Below are 17,120 nucleotides of genomic sequence, written 5' to 3' on the forward strand. Positions count from 1 at the left end.
AAATAAAATGCTGTAACAGACTTTGAAAGCTCTTCTTATTTATTTTTGGCTGCACCATGGCATATGGAAGTTTCTGGGCTGGGGATTGAATCTGAACCACAGCTGCCACCTATGACACAGCTGCAATGTCAGATCCTTAACCTGCTGAGCCACAGTGGGAACTTCAATACAATTCATTTTTAAGACTTTTTTTTTGGCTGCACCCACAGTATGCAGAAGTTCCCGGGCCAGGGATCAAGCCCAGGCCACAGTAGTGACCTGAGCCGCAACAGTGACAATGTTGGATCCTTAACCCGCTGAGCCACCAGGCAACTCCAAGACTCTTTCTTTTCTTTTCTTTTTTCTTTTTTTAGGGCAGAACCTGTGGTATATGGAGGTTCCCAGGCTAGGGGTTGAATCAGAGCTACAACTGCTGGCCACAGCCACAGCCACAGCAAGATCAGATACGAGCCATGTCTGTGACCTACACCATAGATGACAGCAATGCTGGATCCTTAACCCACTAAGCAAGGCCAGGGTTTGAACCTGCAATCTCATGGGTCCTAGTTGGATTTGTTTCCGCTGCGCCACAACAGGAACTCCCAAGACTATTTCTTAATGGAACATTTTTCTAATATTTAGAGTCTCCCACCATGCCTCACCAAAAAACTGTCTTGGTGATGTCTTGATATATTTTATAATATATTTTTTTAATCTCTAGGTCCTTGATTAATTGAAGAAAGTTAACAAGAATTGAAGTGAGAAGTTCTGGGAGAAGGAGGAGTACTTGCTCTACTCTTGATATCTTTTCCCTATAGACCACTGTTTCCCACCTCCTGTGTTTGGCAATCATTTCCAGAAGCACAGAACCACTGAGACTATTCTACAACTTTCTGTCTGTACCCCAGATTATATCCAATAGATATGATTATATTCACTGTTCTTCTTTTCAGCCTCAACAAAAGTGGTAGAGGAGATGGGCCAACATTTTATACGCTTAGCATTAACGCATCAAACTATGACGGTGTTTTAAATTTTGACTTCTTGGGCATTCCCATTGGCTCATTAAGAACCCAAGATAGTATCCAGAGGATGCAGGTTTGGTCCCTGGCCCTGCTCAGTGTATTAAGGATCTGGCACTACTGCAAGCTGTGGTGTAGGTATAGACCATGGATCCAGTGTGGCTGTGGCTGTGGTATAGACCAGCAGCTGTCCAATTCAACCCCTAGCCCCAGAACTTCCATATGCCACAGGTGTGGCCCTAAAGAGAAAAAAAATTAATTTTAACTTGTTTAAAAAAAAAATTCATGACAGGTATTCCCACTGTGGCTCAATGGGATTGATGGCATCTCTGCAGCACCAGCATGAGGGTTTGATCCCTGGTCTGGCATAGTGAGTGGGTTAAAGGATCCAGTGTTGCCACAGCTGTGGTATAGAAAGGACTGGGATGTAAAAAAAAATTTTTTTACTCTTCTTTTAATAGTCAAGTTCCAAGAAAATCATGGTTATTTCTGAGTTATATTGAAAAAAAATTTGTTTTTCCATGTACCTACTTCCAAAGTATCAACATTAAAATGTGGAAAGATGGAGTTCCCATTGTGGCTCAGTGGGTTAAGGATCTGGTCTTGCTGCAAGCTGGGGCATACATTGCAGATGCTGCTCAGATCTGGTGTTGCTGTGGCATAGGCCTCAGCTGCAGCTCTGATTCGATTCCTGGCCTGGTAACTTCCATATGCCACAGGTGTGTTCATAAAAAGAAAAACAAACAAAAAAAGTCAAAAGACTAACAACTATTGAGTTATAAGGGACCTAGAATTGGAAAGGGTAAAGCATATGTTTTAATTGTATAAAAGCTTTAGTAGCAATGAGTTAGGCAAGTGAGACTGTTCTATTAGGAAAGTAAATGATTGAGTTGTCACTCAAAGAAAAAAAGGAATGATAAATCTGTAATACATATTGTATATTCTTTTTCAACAGAAGTGCTGCTAGTAGACCCTGAGTGCACTCATTTCTAAAAGGAAATTAATGATAACTGAAGTTGCATTTTTACTTATTAAGACCTGCAGACTTTGGATGATGGATGATTGAAGAGACAAATGCAATTATCTGTGGCCTCCCTGGGGCCACTATTCCTGATTTTTAAATTAGTTTTCATTTCATTAGTCTATGCAGACTCTCAAGGAGGCATACTTCTCATTATTATTTAAACTTTCAAGTTCTTTAATCCTAAAATTACAATTGGTAAAAATTTCATTGATTTCTTCAGCAACTAGTTAACCATAAGTAGACTGAGTTTCATTGCACAACACTAATTTAGACTAAGGGCAAATGAAATGTTAAGTCTCCACCTAGAAGGAAGTACCCTCTTAAAAAAGGATGGATTTCCCACCATGGCTTAGCAGTAATGAAGCTGACTAGTATCCATGAGGACACAGTTTCGATCCCTGGCCCTGCTCAGCGGGTTAAGGATTCAGCACGGCCTCAAGCTGTAGCGTAGTTTGAAGACTTGGCTCAGATCTCATGTGGCTGTGGCTGTGGCATAGGCTGGCAGCTGCAGCTCTTATTTGACCCTTAGTCTGGGAATTTCCATATGCCACACATGTTTACCTAAAAAGCAAAACAAAAAACAAAGCAAAAAGGAAAGGGTTCACACAAAGACAAATGTTAAGGTGACCAGTAAGTGCAAAGAACAGTCAGAGAAGGGATAAGTCATTGTGGTTAATGGTCATCAGGGAGAACTTATAAGCTTAAGAAGTTGCTAGTAAAGTTTCTGTTTAGAGCAGAAATATGACAACACTACCTCGACCTACATCACAGCTCACGGCAACGCCGGATCCTTAACCCACTGAGCAAGGCCAGGGATTGAACCTGCAACCTCATGGCTCCTAGTCGGATTAGTTGACCACTGAGCCATGACAGGAACTCCTAGAATGGCTATTTCTAATGACGACAGCAATCTGAGCAGAATGTATTGTCACATAACTTCCACAGGACTAAATGAAAAATAATCATGTAACTATATGAATAGTTATGTGAAGCGGCCCAAGAAATGGCAAGGAGACAAAAAAAAAAAAAGAATAAGGACAACTTGTTGTCATGCCCTCCAGAGACCATATCAAGGGAGTATAGTCTTGCCAAACACCTGGATTTGGGCCCAGTGAAACTGATTTAGGACTTCTGGGTTATAGAACTGTAAAATAATATAAATTTGCATTGCTTTAAGCCAACACATTTATTGTAATTTTTAACAGCAGTTATAGGAAACCAACACAGTGAGATTTTCCGTGTCCTAATTTTTTTGGGGGGTTGTTTTTTTTTTTTTTTTTTGCCATTTCTTGGGCTACTCCCATGGCATATGGAGGTTCCCAGGCTAGGGGTCGAATCGGAGCTGTAGCTGCCTGGCCTATGCCAGAGCCACAGCAACATGGGATCTGAGCCACGTCTGCGACCTATACCACAGCTCACGGCAACACGGGATCCTCAACCCACTGAGCAAGGCCAGGGATCGAACCCACAATCTCATGGTTCCTAGTCAGATCCATCAACCACTGAGCCACAATTGGAACTCCTTAAAGCATTTCTTAAAGAATATTAGGACATAGAGGAGTTCCCGTTGTAGCTCAGTGGTTAATCGGATCCACAACCATGAGGTTGTGGGTTCGATTCCTGGCCTTGCCCAGTGGGTTGGGGATCCAGAGTTGCCGTGGCTGTGGTGTGGGCCAGCAGCTACAGCTCTGATTGGACCCCTAGCTTGGGAACCTCCATATGCCATGGGTGTGGCCCTAGAAAAGACAAAAAAAAAAAAAAAAAAAAAAAAAGAAATGCTTTAAGATACATACAGATTACCTGGGTGGAGCCTGAGTGCCTCCTTTCCTAAAACAAACAAACAAACAAAAACTCCCAAGTGATGCTGATACTGCTGATCTGAGACCTATACGGAGTGGCAGGGCTTTAAAACATATTAGATGATTTTATCTCTTTTAAAAATCTTGCAGGGAGGAACTGGAACCCAATGATTGAGAGTACTGGAAGGCTCTGGAGTTTACTGGGGGGCAAAATTCTGTCACTCAATAGCCATGCAACTTTAGGCAAATTAATTTGCATAAATTATTCAGGCAGTTATTTAAGTTCAGCATTCTCACCAACAAAGTGATACAAATAACACTTAGCATAGAACATTGTCGTCAGGTGAAATGATTATATATTAAAAAAAAATTATTTACCTGACGTTGGCCAATGGTTGAGGCCTGTTGTTCTGGCCTCAGGGACTTTTCATCTGCCAGCTGTGAATAGATAGTTTGGGCCAGGGATCAAATCTGGTCCCCAGCTTTGACCTACACCACAGCTTTGGCATAGCAATGCTGCTGGATCCTTAACCCACGGTGCCATAGCAGGAATAACCATTCTTTCATTTTTAAATCCTTATTATTTATTAACAACTAAATAACAGCACTATTCCAGGCACTGGGGATATGGTGATTAATAAGACAGATTCTGCCTTCAAGGAATTTGTAGATGATACACAGACATACAAATGTGATACTTTTTTTGTTGTTGTTGTCTTTTTTTTTTTATGGCCGCACCTGCAGCATATGAAAGTTCCCAGGCTAGGGGTTGAATAGGAGCTGCAGCTGTCAGCCTACGCCACAGCCATAGCATTGCCAGATCCCAGATGTGTCTGCAACCTACACCAAACACAGCTCACAGAAATGCTGGATCCTTAGCCCACTAAGAGAGGCCAGGGATTGAACCTGAATCCTCATGGATACTAGTCAGTTTCATTACTGCTGAGCCATGATGGGAACTCCAAATGTGATACTTTTGACTAATACTTTTTAAAAAAAAATTGGATCTCTGAGATAAATTATTAGGAGTTCACATTGTGGCTCAGTGCTAAAGAATGAAACTAGTATCCATGAGGATTGTGGGTTCGATCCCTGGCCTCGCTCCATGGATTAAGGATCCGGCATTGCCATGAGCTGTGGTGTAGGTCACAGACGCAGCTTGGATCTGGCCTTGCTATGGTTGTGGTGTAGGCTGGCAGCTGCAGCTCCAATTGATCCCTACCCTAGGAACTTCCATATGCTGCTGGTGTGTACCTAAAAAGCCAAAAAAAAAAAAAAAAATGTATTAAGTGAACAAAAGGAAGTTCCAGCCCAATATGTATAATGTGATTCCTTTTATATGTAGTTAACTACATGTATATATAAATATATATATATATATATAATGAATTACTAGTAAGATGAAATTAAAATGCAAGCCTAGGAATTCCTGCTATAGCACAGTGGGTTAAGAATCCTACTACAGAGATTCAGGTGGCATGGGTGTGGTTCTGCCCAGTGCAGTGGCCTGGGGGATCTGGCATTGCCATAGCTGTGGCTCAGATTCAACCCCTGGCTTGGTAACTTCCATATGACTTGGGTACAGTCATAAAAAAAAAAAAAAAGAAAAGGAAGCCTGAATTGTTTATTATTAGATTCAACAGACATAAGTTATTCTGCCCAACTGCCATAGCAATGTCTAGATACTCACACTCAATTTCTGACTTGTTGAAGACCCATAACAAACAGTTTGTAGTTCGGTGCCCAAGTTCATGTGTCACTCTTTGAGTGTATTACTCTTTATATTTTTAATAGTGAATATGTATTACTTGCATAACTGCAATTGTTTTGAAAAAAATTCAATTTAGTCTGGTAATAACAGAAATAGGTATGAGGTACAGAAATGGTTTTGAGGATGGGGTAATTTTATGGACAAAGGTGGCAAAAAGGACAGGATATATCATCTGGGTTTTAAAGGCTACATAGGCATGTTAGAAGGATAAGTGTGGAAGAGCATTTTATTCTATTTATTGTCTTTATAGGGCAGCACCCGCGGCACATGGAGGTTCCCAGGCTTGTGGTTGAGTCAGAGCTATAGCTGCTGGCCTACACCACAGCCACAGCAACATGGGATCCGAGCCCTCATGTGTGACCTACAATGCTGGATCCGCTGTCCCAGTCCAGCTCACAGCAACACTGGATCCTTTAACCCACTGAGTGAGGCCAGGGATCAAACCTGTATCCTTATGGATACTGGTCAGATTTGTTTCCACTGCGCCACGAGAGGAACTCCAAGGAACAGCATTTTGGGTAGAGAAAAACAGGAGCCAGGACAGAGCAGTATGAGACTGCTTAGTGTGTTCAGAAATAGAGTGGACATTTGTTATTTTAGCCTGCCCAGCAACCAGTTTCCCTTCTTTTGTTTTCCCTTGGGGACCCACAACTTCTCCATTCTCTGTGTAGGTGGTTTGGGTGGAACTGACCTCTTCCCCAGCATCTCCCATCCACCCCCGCCCTTCCCCCATCATTTCCTCCCAGAGCTTGGTCCAGGACAGCAGCCAAGATCAGGACTTTGGCTGTAACCCTGGTCAGGGGAGGGGAGAGAAGTGTTTGTTCTCATTGGGACTGCTGAGAGAGAGATGTGAGCCCAGAGCTACCAAACAGAACCAACTTGAGAATGGAGCCACAGAGAAGAGAGCAGAGACCAGAAATAGAAACCCAAACCAAGACTTCATACGTACACACCTTCTTGTAGCCATATCCTGTATTCTACCCCAGGGATTTTCAGTTATGTGCATATTCCCTTTTTTATTCATTTAATCTTAAGCCTACCTTAATTGAAGGAAGAATATTCTAGTGTGCTAGAGTATAGTGTGTGTATACACTTGGAACTGTGAGGCTGCAGGGGCTTGAATGTGAAGGGCTCAGGTACAGGCCCTCATTTCTGGAGGCTCTCAGGAACTCTGGAGGGTGCAATGCAGTGATTACCTCAAGAAATCAAGAGTTATAAATCAGAAATTTATAGCCAATATTAAGAATATTTATTTCTTCAAGCTTTTCTAGTAGCTTCATTTTTGTTTTTCTTTGTTTCCCTGTAACTGGGCCCAAGCAGTTAAAATTAGAAAGGACCCAACAAGTCCCTGAAAATGACATTTAAAAAAAAATGATTCCATTTTCCTTTTAAGGATTGAGAGTTATTATTTTATTTTGAGCAATGAAATAGCTGACCTCATTTAGTAGTGTTTTCTATTTCCAATAAATATTCAACACAAACAGTCTTTCACTGAAGAAACTTTTAGGAATAATAAGAATCAGCTTTTCTTAAGTTCCCTACATATTTAGTTTTCTCAGTGGGAACAGAAGGAAGCTTCTGGGAATCTAAGGAACGTATTAGTTATTTTGAACATTATAAAATAAAAATGAACCTCACATCAAATTCCCTGCATGTAGTTGTCACGTCTTTTTTATTTAGAACAATTCCCTAGGGTTTTCATCTTTTATGATATTTTTCATGATTTCAGGTCACATGTTTTGTAGAATGACCTTAATTTCAGTTGTCAGTGATTAGATTATAATTAGATTCAGGTTAAATATTTTCCCAGAAATAGTTCATTGATAATGTTGACTCATTCTCTAAGCTTCACAGCAAGGGACACATTATCCCCAATTATTGTCCAATTTTTGGTTAATTTTGATATGGTTAAGGGGGTACCCACCAGATTTATCCACTGTAAAGGTACCTTTGACACCTCTGTGATAAGTAATCTATGGAATAATTTTGGCAATAAATAGCAGTCTTTTTTGGAGTTCCTGCCGTGGCTCAGTGGTTAATGAATCTGACTAGGAACCATGAGGTTGAGGGTTTAATCCCTGGCCTTGCTCAGGGGGTTAAGGATCCAGTGTTGCTGTGAGCTGTGGTGTTGGTCACAGATGTGGTTCTGATCTGCCATTGCTGTGGCTGTGGAGTAGGCGGGTGGCTACAGCTCCGATTAGACCCCCTGGCCTGGGAACCTCCATATGCTGAAGGTGTGGTCCTAAAAAGACAAAAGAGAGCTCCACCTGGCATATGGAGCTCTCAGCCAGAAATCAGATCCAAGCCACAGCTGCAAACTAAGCCGAAGCTTTGGCAACACAGGATCCTTAACCTACCATGCCAGGCCGGGGATCCAACCCATGTCCCAGCTGCTGATCCCGTGCACCACAGTGGGAGCTCCAATAAACAGCACTCTTAGTAACAGGTCTTACATTGTTTCAAAGAAGAAAAACAGCTCAATAGACAGTGGTGGGATTAGAACCCCAGTTTTTCTGATGTCCAATCCAGTGTTCTTTCCATGACAGCAACCAAAGGCTCTATTGTGTAATGCTGTTTCTTCCTGGACCAATGTAACATATAAATGTAACAATAAAAACAATTCACCTTACTATGTAACTGAAAGAACAATCTTCCTCTGGGCCCACCACCAGGGGTTTTAGAGGAACTGCTATTTGGATTGATTTAAATTATGTACATTATGGAGTTCCCGTCGTGGCGCAGTGGTTACCGAATCCGACTAGGAACCATGAGGTTGCGGGTTCCGTCCCTGTCCTTGCTCAGTGGGTTAACGATCCGGCGTTGCCGTGAGCTGTGGTGTAGGTTGCAGACGCGGCTCGGATCCTGCGTTGCTGTGGCTCTGGCGTAGGCCGGTGGCTACAGCTCCAATTCAACCCCTAGCCTGGGAACCTCCATATGCCGCGGGAGCGGCCCAAGAAATAGCAACAACGACAAAAAGACAAAAAAAAAAAAAAAAAAAAATTATGTACATTGTGACATTAAAATCACTGGAGCTGGAGTATAGTTTTGTCTCAGGTAAATATTTCCTCATAGTGACAGTGACACATGCATACACACATTATAGAACCGGATATTGCTCATCTGCCACACCTTGAAACCAGGAGAGGACAGATCTTTCTAGTCACAAATCAGGAAACAATTCAGAGGTATCCAAATCCTACAACGTGAGAGCAACTACTTACAGTTGACACACAATTGCTTTACAATGTATTTTCATACATATCACTGGAATCTCAAAAGCAATTCAGTGGAAAGCATGGATCAGTGGGAGATATCCACTAGGTTACTGTTTTGTCGTTTTGTTTAGTATATACCTAATTTTCAGAATAGAAACATAAAGGAAATAGTTTTATACATACATTTAATCACTAGTTTATATTTACTCATTCAGTCCCAGCAGGACTATCAGGGCTGCCAACTTAAAAGCTGGATCTAGAGGTGGGCTGTTTTAGGCACTGTTCTGGCGAATTGTGTGCTTTCTTCTAAATCCCGGCACAGTAGTGACTATGTGGGATCCTTAGCAACCAGTCCACCAGGGAACTCCCAGGATCCGTTTTTAAACGTGAAGGCCACATATCACTTGCCCTTTGCTCGCGGTTCTCAATAAGGAACCTCATATTCTGCTTGACTCGGGGAAGTTAATTTAATTAGACAGGTAATTATTACCGCATTTACAATTTTTACCGAAAGACTCCAGCAGCTACACCAGCTAAAGGGCCGTATTAGATCTAGAGGCACGTTCCCTGGAGGGCTCTACCGTGACAAAGTGAACCCAGATGGTGGTCAGCTTGAAAGTTCTTCTCCCCTTTCAACTCGGCGTTATTCATTTGTCCACACCCGTGAGTCAAGTGCCCTGACTGTACCCGCGACTCCACCTCAGGCCCCACTGACCCTGCCAAGCCTGACCGTGCTTGGACTCGAAACAACTGCGTTCAGCTCTGCCACTGAACACGTGCAAGGTCCAGCAGGGCTGCGGTAGACTCCGGGGGCGCAATGATTTCGCAATGGTGGAGAAGGAGGAGCGCGACCACTTCGTCATTTCTAGGAAGGCCTGAGTTTGCCAGGCGGCGAGGGCGTACGGGAAGAAACGCTCTCGAGCCGGAAAGACTGCAAACCTAAAGCCACACCCCCGCGCACGCGCAGTGCTCACTGCCCTCTCTTGGCCGCGGTCGAGCGGCTCCCTCCGCCAGCTGCCGGATCTACCTCTTTGGCCTTCTCCGTCCGCCGGCCCTCTGCTCCTGCGCAGTCGCGTCATCGCCTCCCCTCCCTCCGCCTTCTGACCCCTCCCCCCACCAGTGGCGCCGGCTCCTTGTGACGTCAGCACCAGAATTCTCCATTAATCTTAATCTGATGCTGGGTGGGGACCCGGTTGGAAAGGGAGGTTTCCTGCTCCTCCCCTGGCTTGAACCAATTTTACAAAGGAATGCTCTTTTGTAATTTCCTAAAACTTCAAATTAAGACTTCAAACTAAGCCTTCAAACTGTTCCTGTTTCCTAATAAGGGTGAAAATGACCCCCTCACCTTAATTGATCTCCTTCCGAGAGCTGAGAGTTATATTAAAAGGGAACTGAAAAATGTGTTGCTATTTGGGTTTATTTGAAGGTTTTGTTGTGTTCCCTTAGTGTGTAAAGTGGGATAGTGACATTCATAAAATGACAACCTTCTTCTGGAGGCAGGGATAAGCAGTACCTAGTCTGATTTGATGAGATTAATGTAATTTTAATTTAGTTTTCCTTTGAATGATCCAGGGGTGCCATCTTGAAAGGCTGGGTGTGAAAAAGCACTTGAAGAGCTTAAATTGTTTAAGCTTCATCATTTTGTAAACTACTTAAAGCCAACACAAAAAGTTGTATCCGAAATAAAAAGGATTTCATAAGGGGCAAAGATTTTGTCTGCCTTTTCCAGGCTGTGAGGTAGACCCAAAGATATCTGTGATTCCCCCAAAATGGGTGGAATCCAGGCCACTGCTTTCTTCATGCCAATACTCTGGCCATATTGACTAAAGTTGTCTGTCTTTTTTGGCTGCATCTGCAGGATGTGAAAGTTCCTGAGCCAGGGATCTAACTCGTGGCACAGCAGTAACCAGGGCCACAGCAGGGACAACTGCAGCATCCTTAATCCTCTCAGCCACCAGGGAACTCCAAGGTTGTTTTTAGAACCTTCTGGACCTGAGCTTTTATTGTCTCTTTTCTTTCTTCCTTCCTTTCTTTTTCTTTTTTCTTTCTTTCTTTCTTTTTTTTTTTTCTGTCTTTCTTTAGGGCTGCACCCACAGCATATGGAGGTTCCCAGGCTAGAGGTTGAATTGGAGCTGTGGCCGCAGGCCTACGCCAGAGCCACAGCAACTAGGGATCTGAGCTGCATCTTCGACCTACACCACAGCTCATGGCAATGCCAGATCTTTAACCTACTGAGCGAGGCCAGGGATGGAACCCACATCCTCATGGATGCTAGTCAAGTTCTCTCACTGCTGAGCCATGACAGGAACTCCTTACTGCCTCTTTTCTGGCCTTCCTCCTTCCCTTGTCTTTTCCCACTTTCCATGATTTTGGTTTTCTTCCTGAGTTCTCTTAGTCTCTCCCCATTCCCCCTTTGCTTTCTCTATTTCTTAAACTTCCTCTGTTATTTAGGTCCTTAAGCCAGCCTTTCCTTCCTCCTTTAAATGCCTCTCCTTTAAATGACCATAAAAGGAAGTAGAAGAATTTTTATAAAGTTTATGCTCTTATTTTAAGGGCTTTTTTGGGGGAGAGAGGTAAATTTGTGTATAGTTAGATATAAAATTTCTTCTTCTAAAGTCTTCTACTTCTTTCCATATATGTTCAGTGAAAGTAGGAGTGTGTATGACCATGAGAGAGAGAGAGGGAGAGAATACTGAAGTAAAGAGCAGGAGAGACAGGAGAGAGGAAGAAGTGTGTGGTGAGCTTTTTAGAATCAGAAACAGGTGGGAAAACAGTCTATATAAACAGATGCTCTAAATGATACAAAACTCAACTTGATATCATCATAACTGTAAGTTCTATAAAACTCAAAAAACACATCACTTCCAGTCAATATCTGCACATGCCTCTGTGATGTATTGTCTCAGATGATGTGTGTCTTTTATGGAATAAACCTGCTTTTTTTGCGGCCCCAGAAGACACAATCACAGGCGTTCTCTCTGTGTGAATATAAAATAATATACCAGTGATTCCAGACTACATGCCACCCTGTAGGCTTCTCAATGTGGTGGCCCCTGTGCCCAGTTCTGCCAGTGGATATTGTTATCCTTGTTCTACACTTGGGGAAGCCAAAGCAGAGAGTCCCTTGCCTAATATTATAAGAAGCAGAGCCTTTGCTAGTGTTTCCAATTCTGTAGTCTCTGGGTGAACATGTCTAGTAATAAGGAACTAGTATCTAATTTAAAATGAGTAATAGAATTCACTAAAATATATAATTGCCAAATGAAATATGCTCTCTTATTACCAAGTTCTCTCTTTGGTGTCTGTCTTACTCTGCATGATTAACAATAACTTGCAGAAATTAGTTGGAAACATATTTTGCATTTGGCTAAAACATTTGAAGATACTCCTGAAGTTTAGTTTATGCTTTAGTTTCCCTTGTGAAAAAAAAATGCACTGCTTTGTATTCCATAATTTAAAAATAATTGGAACCTTGAGGGCATTATGCCAAGTGGAATAAGTCAAACACAGAAAGACAAATACTGTATGATCTTGCTTACATGTGAAATCTTAAAAAGTCAAACTCAGAATTAGACAGTAGAATTGTGGTTACCAGGGGCTGGAGGGTGGAGGAAATGAAGAGATTTTAGTCATGGGGTACAAACTACAGTTATAAGAGGTATACATTCTGGGGATGTAAGGCACAGCCTGGTGACTACGGTTAACAACATTGTATACTTCAAAGTTATTTACAGCATAGATATTTCCCCCCAGCTTTGAGAAATAATGGACAAGCTTGTATGTGTTTAATGTGTATAATGTGCTGATTTGATATATCTGCATATTGTGAAACTGTTACCACCATAGTTAGCTAACACCTCCATCCTGTTACATAATTGCCTTTTCTTTTTTTTTTTTCCTTTTAGGGCCCACCCACAGCATATAGAAGTTTCCAGGCTAGGAGTTGAATAGGAGCTGCAGCTGCTGGCCTACACCACAGCCACAGCACCACAGGATCCGAGCCTTGTCTGGGACCTGTACAACGGCTTGCGGCAACCCCGGATCCTTAGCACACTGAGTGAGGCCAGGGATTGAACCTGCATCCTCATGGATACTAGCTGGATTCTAAACCCACTGAACCATAATGGGAACTCCCACCATTTCTTTTTTGTGACGAGAACATTTAAGATCTCTTCTCTTGGGAGTTCCTCTTGTGGCTCAGTGGGCTATTAACCCAACTGGTATCCATGAGGATGTGGGTTCGATCCCTGACCTCAATCAGTGGGTTAAGGATCTGGCATTGCCATGAGCTGTGGCATAGGTCACAGACACGACTTGTATCCCATGTTGCTGTGGCTGTGGTATAGGCCAGTAGCTGCAGCTCCGATTCAACCCTTAGCTTGGGAATATGCCACAGGTGCAGCCCTAAAAAAAAGTAAAAGAACTCTCTGAGCAACAATCAAATATACAATGCAGTATTATTAGTTATAATCACCATGCTGTATATTACATCCCCAGAACTTGTTAATCTTATAACTGGAAGTTGGTACCTTTTGACCAGTACTTTCCTATTCTGCGCCCCCCTTCCCCCTCCCCCCTCTGGCCCCTGGTGACTCTACTGGCTTTTTTAGATTCCACATATAAGTGAGAGCATACAGTACTTGTCTTCCTCTGCCTGACTTAATTCACTTAGCATAATGCCCTAAAGTTTCATCCAATTTTTCTCAAACAGCAGAATTTTCTTCTTTCTCAAGTCTGAATAGAGTTCCATTACATATATACCACGTTTTCTTTATCCATTCATCCATTGATGGATGCTTAGATTGTTTCCAGATCTTGGTTATTGTGAATAGTGAAACAATGAACAGAAGTGTGAGATAACTCCATGAGATCCTGATTTCAGTTCGAGTATATATCCAGAAGTGGGACTGCTGAATCATATGGTAGTCCTATTTTTAATTTTTTGAGGAACCCCCATACTGTTTTCCACAGTGGCTGCACCAATTTGTATCCCCACCAACAGTGAGAAAGGATTTCCTTTTCTTTGCATCCTTGACAATTTGTTATCTCTTGTCTTTTTGAGGATAGCCATTGTAGTGGGAGTGAGGTGATGACTTGGCGGCTTTGATTTGCATGTCTCTGATAATTAGTGGTGTGGAACACTTTTTCATGTGCTTTTTGACCATCTATATGTCATCTTCAGAAAACTCTATTCAGTTCCTCTTCCACCTTTTTAATCAGGTTTTTTTTTTTTTCCTAAGTTGTATGAGTTCATATATTTTCGAAATGAACTCCTTATTAGATATGATTTGCAAGTATTTTCTTCCAGGTCTGTAGGTTGGTTTTTCATTTTGTTGGTTGCTTCTTTTGCTGAGCAAACCTTTTAAATTGGATGTAGTCCCACTTTTGGATTTTTCCTTTTGTTGCTTGGGCTTTTGGTGTCATATCCAGGAAATTGCTGCCAAGACTAAAGTCAAGGAGGTTTTCAGCTATGCTTTCTTCTAAGAGTTTTATGGTTTCAGGTCTTATGTTTAAGTTTTTTTTTTTTTTCCATTTTGAGTTAATTTTTGTGAGCGGTATAAGTGCCAAATTGCATTCTTTAGCATGTGGTTATCCAGTTTTCCCAATAAGAGAGTAGACCTTAAAAGTTCTCAACATAACAACAACAACAAAATGGTAACTACATAAGGTGAACTATGTGTTAACTACTATTATTGTGGTAAACATTTAGAAATATATATGTATATCAAATCAGCATATTGTGCAATGTTATATGCCAATTATATCTCAATAAAGCTGGGAGAAAAGGAAAAAGACATTCATTTCAATGACATCTGGCTGCTGAATAGTGAAAACAGAAAAAATGATAAATTTTTCTCATAATGTCCGTGTAATGCTATATGTATATTTTGAAGTCTACAATTCACAGAAGCACTGTTTTACTTTTTTTTTTTTTCAACAATTTTACATTCCAGGGTGGTAATTCTTTAACATGCATATCTTACACCTTACCACAAAGTTGATAACCTGGATCTCAGGATGGTGAAAACACAAAATTTTCTTATTCCAATGAACATTTTATATATTTATAGGATTTTATTATCTTTATTATACACTGTGTTTTATGCACAAAAAAAGCAGAAGCATTGTTGATGGTTAATTTTATATTTTGTAGCCTTAAAATACAAAAATAATGATTGTATTCTTTTTTTTTTTTTTTTAAGGGCCACATTTGCAGCATATGGAAAATCCCAGGCTAGGGGTCGAAAGGGTGCTGCAGCTGCCAGCCTACACCACAGCCACAGCCACAGCAAAGTGGGATCCAAGCCACGGCTGTGACCTACACCAACAGCCCTTGGAAGCGCCAAATCCTTAACCCACTGATCGAGGCCAGGAATCGAACCCAAGTCCTCATGGATACTAATTGGGTTCGTTACTGCTGAGCCACAATGGGAACTCCTTCACATAGCCTTCTTTTCTGTGTGTCTCTGTGTCTTTCCTCTTTTTATAAGGACACCCATCATTGGCTTTAGGGCTCACCCTAATCCAGTATGATCTCATCTCATCTTAACCTAATTTTATCTGCAAAGACTCTATTTCCAAATCAGGTCACATTCTGAGATTCTGATGGACATGTATTTTTGGGACACACTATTCAACACTGTAGACAGGATCATTGTTACAATTTTTCCTTTTGCCTTAGGATCCAACATGGCTCAGCATGGCTTCCCCCATTTTAGTAGGTGGCACAGACTGGACATTGCCAGGTGAGCTGCTATTACATCGGCTTTGGGACCCAAGACTTAGAAGGCCACTCTGTGTGTTCTTCCTGGGAACTTTCACCCACTCACCTGCCTCAGCTTCCGCATATCTGTATAATGACACCAAAATCTCTCTCTCCAGTCTTACTACTCTCCTGAGTTCTAGATTTCTTCTTCTGATGGCTTCTGGACATCCCAACTTATTACCCTGCAAGCATCTCAAGTTTAACTTGTCTCTTACTGAAACCTTTAATTTTTTTGTCCTCTTTCCCTCTCTCCTTTTTGGCATGATCATCCTCCTTGCCCCGCCAAAAACAATCAGACACCTTGCCAAAAACAATCAGACACCTTTGAGGGTTTTTCTCAAATCTAGCCTCTCCCTCTCTCCAAACACCTCCTCTGATTTCACCTCAGAGAGGATTCTGGATCACGGCAGCTATCAGCTTGGATGTGGAGGTGTTCCAATAGAATATTATTGCTTTACCCTAATGTAGGCTGGGGCTGCCTCAGAGCCTGGGACTGCTGATAGGAATGACTACACTCATCTTTCTGTGGCTTGGCTTCCTTATAGCTAAAAATGTTCTCAGGATAGACTTTTACCTGGCAGCTCAGGCCACTAAGTTCGAGTGTTCTAGTGCATAAGGTCACTGTTGTACTGCCTTTCATGACCCAGCCTCACTGCAATATCCACTGTAGTCTCTTGGTTGAAGTAGGGATGGGATAGGCATGCTAATCACTGCTCCTCCCTCTGCTGGTGCTTGGTTTCAGCTTTTTCATAGGTTAGTCACACTCAGCCATTGGGTTGCCAGCTTCATAAAGATGTGATTTGGTCTGCTGCTTTTAATCTTTCTTATTCTTTATTTCCCTATGAATTTATAAATTTACTTTCATTTTCTTTTTTGGGGAGGGGTTGAAAGAGGAGATTAAAAGCATATGTCCAATTCTCCATATTTTAGGTAATTAATACTTCATTATTCAACTTTGTAGATGATCACTACATGGTTTTTCCCTTAGAGGAGAACTTCTTAAAAAATAAATACAACTAAATATGCCATACTATTATTTTATCATGGGATTAAATGTTGCACTGGTTAAATGAACTCATATGTATTAGGGCCATCTAGTGGAAAAATTGAATTTAGCACCATAGGCTTTAAATCTAATAGGGCACCTTGTGAAATCTACAAAGAGAGCTAGAAAGCATCACTTGCTGTCCTTGGTGTCTCTATGCAACCCCCCCCCTCCAAAAAAAATGGCTGTCTCTCTCTGTTTGTTTTTTGTTTTTTGTTTTTGGCTGTGCCCACAGCATATGGAAGTTCCCAGGCCAGGAACTGAACCCACACTTCAGCAGTGACCCAAGCCTCTGCTCTACAATGACAAAGCTGGATCCTTAACCTGCTGCACCACCAAGGAACCCCTCTCCTCCACTATATGGAAAGAACAAACACACACATTTATTTCGTAGTTAGTTTTAGTACTTTTTTTCTTTTAAAAAAATGTTTGGAGTTCCCATTGTGGCTCAGCAAGTTAAGAAGCCAACTAATATGCATGAGGGTGTGGGTTTGATTCC

General features: G+C 41.8%; 1 protein-coding gene across 10 annotated transcripts in view; it reads right to left on the reverse strand.

The window, feature by feature from the left end:
* Window positions 1–17,120, reverse strand: part of VEPH1 (ventricular zone expressed PH domain containing 1) — a 379,885-nt gene that overhangs the window by 18,258 nt on the left and 344,507 nt on the right. The window lies entirely within an intron of this gene.

This window comes from Sus scrofa, chromosome 13 (assembly GCF_000003025.6).
Source record: "Sus scrofa isolate TJ Tabasco breed Duroc chromosome 13, Sscrofa11.1, whole genome shotgun sequence".
Taxonomy (NCBI): Eukaryota; Metazoa; Chordata; class Mammalia; order Artiodactyla; family Suidae; genus Sus; species Sus scrofa.